The sequence below is a fragment of the Schistocerca cancellata genome, chromosome 8, assembly GCF_023864275.1.
Source record: "Schistocerca cancellata isolate TAMUIC-IGC-003103 chromosome 8, iqSchCanc2.1, whole genome shotgun sequence".
Lineage (NCBI taxonomy): Eukaryota > Metazoa > Arthropoda > Insecta > Orthoptera > Acrididae > Schistocerca > Schistocerca cancellata.
Window position 1 is genome coordinate 55,091,109 of NC_064633.1, and position 3,041 is coordinate 55,094,149.

Below are 3,041 nucleotides of genomic sequence, written 5' to 3' on the forward strand. Positions count from 1 at the left end.
ATCTTTCATTTGCAATTGATTTAACGTCTCCGTAGTTTAAAAGAACTTCCTTAATCTTATCATTTTCAATTTCAATGGGAAGATTCAAGACACGAACGGTTTTGTAATGAATGTCTGCTCTGTAGATGGAAATCATACTTTTATAACCATTTCTATGCACAAAATCTACTTCATAGCCCCACTTTCGTAACACTTTATCAACAGTCGAAGCACTGATTAACTTGACAAAAACACAGTATTTTTCCTGATCCAGTTGCCAGGTATGAACTGGTTTCAGAATTTAGACCAATTACCTGTGTAACCCAGTCATCTATTTCCAGGGATGTCGGCTGAACAGGACGGGATTCATTGTCAAAAGCAAATACCAGAGTATTCTTCCAGAGGTTTGTAGCCATGGTTAATCCAGCGAAGCAATTTCGATTAAACAACCGAAATTCCAAGTAACAGCAGCGAGACCAGAAAGAGCGATCATATCACAAGGAACAGGAACGAACACGGAGATTAACGGACGGACGGCACTCGGCGAAGCACAAGTACAGCGACGTAAACACTGAAGTGCAGCGCAACAGTTAACAGCGGCCACTCGCGAGCGGAACTGCTGAAACGGAACTGCCAATTCAAATGCGTGCAGTTTCCCGTGAGCAATATTCTTCGCCATGACGATCAACAAGCCGCTGTTTTCTCGCGCGTCACTAGCTCAGACAATTTGTTTACAATGGCTGCTACGGGCATTAATGTTTTACGTAAAGAAATTATTTAATTTTCGTAATTTCTTTAAATACAATATAAGGCTGTTCCTCTCTCCATATCTATTGGTATTTCATACTTCAGATGTCTGTATGTGTGCTTACAAACACACCGATTCTTTACCATTGCGCGCTTTTGGCAGCTTGACCTACGGTTTCTTATACATATTTTTCTAACCGAGAATAAGCTTCAGGAGTTTTCAAAATTGATGCGGGTTCCAGATCCATGTGGACGAAGTCGCAGGCAAGTTGTTAAATAAAAATAATACGCTGAACTAAGTCACCAAACTTCCTTAAGTGAGCTACACTTCCTTCCAGCACTACGAAATGGCAAAACTGGGAATATCCTAAGTGTATACCAACAACCATTTATTATTTATTATTGTGAAATGATAATGAAATGGACACCCTAGCTGCAAACAGGCGTTGATGTACTTCATTGGGGACATGTTGAAAATGTGTGCCCCGACCGGGACTCGAACCCGGGATCTCCTGCTTACATGGCATACACTCTATCCATCTGAGCCACCGCGGGCACAGAGGATAGCGAGTCTGCAGGGACTTATCCCTTGCACGTTCCCCGTGAGATCCCCGTGAGATCCACATTTGCAGCTAGGGTGTCCATTTAATTATCATTTCATTTCTAGCAAAGCTGCATGGTCATTCACGGTAACTGTTCTTTCGGGAACAGATACAACCATCATATATAGTTAAAATATGGATTCTCGGCCATTGACCTTCTTGTGCGAGCGCACACGCTATGCCCGAACTCTTACGGGACTTGGTAGATTAATCTGCCACGAGTAATGAGTATGATGGGCAAACATCTATTAGGCGCACTACGAATGTAGTGGTGTGGACACGTTGGGAATGTGGATCTCACGGGGAGCGTGCATGGGATAAGACCCTGCAGACGCATTATCCTATGTGCCCGCGGTGGCTCAGATGGATAGAGCGTCTGCCATGTAAGTAGGAGATCCCGGGTTCGAGTCCCGGTCGGGGCACACATTTTCAACATGTCCCCAATGAAGTACATCAACGCCTGTTTGCAGCTAGGGTGTCCATTTAATTATTTAATTTCTAGCAAAGCTGCATGGTCATCCACGGTAACTGTTCTTTCGGGAACAGATACAACCGTCATATATATTTCTTATTGTGTTATCAGTAAGAGTTGTGCAGTATACTATCTACGCGTATCTTTTTTTCCATCTTCGTCTTTTTAACTAGTTTCAGCATACTGCGGATGTAAAATTTGTTTTATGTCGGAATCTGCCCTTTGCTAAGCCTAAGTAATTTCATACTGGGGGACAACTTAAACTAATGTATACTCTAATTTGTCAGAACACGGTGACAAAACATTTATGTCCTTGGTCTACTCAATTATTTCACTTAGATGACGATAATATCGAAAGTAGAGGATTGTTGCTAGTTCCCAGTTCTCATTTACTTTAAGTACACGAATACCTTCACGTTGCATCCTAAAAGTTACATGGGTCTAGTGTTTATCGCCTAACAAATAGTTCTCACTTCGCTTGAAGATGATGGGTACGAAACCCTTCGAAACGTTGCGAGAAGACGACGCCTTTACTCGGCTGATCACCCGAGAAGATTTCACGAATGGAATACGCCGAGAAAGTCTCAAATCACATTTAACATACCTCTACGGGGAGGATATTCATCGCAGCTACCAGATGCTACAGAAACTACGACTCAAGGCGGGCAAGCTGCTTAGCAGACTGGCCTTCTTACAACGGTGTCGAGACAAAGAAGTGTTGCCGAAATTTGCCAACTTGCGGCACCCTGTTAGCACGACAAGATCCAGACGCATACTATAACGAGCCGGCGCGGCCCTGGTGCGCGAACACATACGGGTCACCAGGCAGGAGTTAGATAAGAACGCAAGGATGCTGCTTACTCAACACCTTCGATTGGCCTCCTATCTCCCACCACACACATGGGAGTGGATCGACGGAAACACATATGCAAGCAGTGAGATCCACAAGAGAAAAGCCACGGAAAAACAATGTGGCAAGTTCACCAGACTGTCTGGAGCCCGGCAACATGCCGACCACACAACCAATGCCAAGACTGTCATCAATCTGTCAGGCAAAGAACTGGACGAGACCACAATATCAGTGCTGTCGAGAGGACTTAACTTTGCTCCAGTACCCAGGACACTACCTAAGCGAGACATTATCAGCAGCATCGAGCAAGCCGTGCGCGGCCTCCCTACGGAGGCAGCTGAGGAAGTTAGGAGAGAAACGTGCAGGGTCCTGGAGAAGGCAAAAATGCCCA

The 3,041-nt window shown here is 44.6% G+C and overlaps 1 non-coding gene across 1 annotated transcript; it reads left to right on the forward strand.

Moving 5' to 3' along the window:
- Positions 1 to 1,675: 1,675 nt before the first annotated feature.
- Positions 1,676 to 1,750, forward strand: Trnat-ugu (transfer RNA threonine (anticodon UGU)). Its single transcript has one exon. It is a non-coding gene; the product is annotated as a tRNA-Thr (tRNA).
- The last annotated feature ends 1,291 nt before the right edge of the window (positions 1,751 to 3,041 follow it).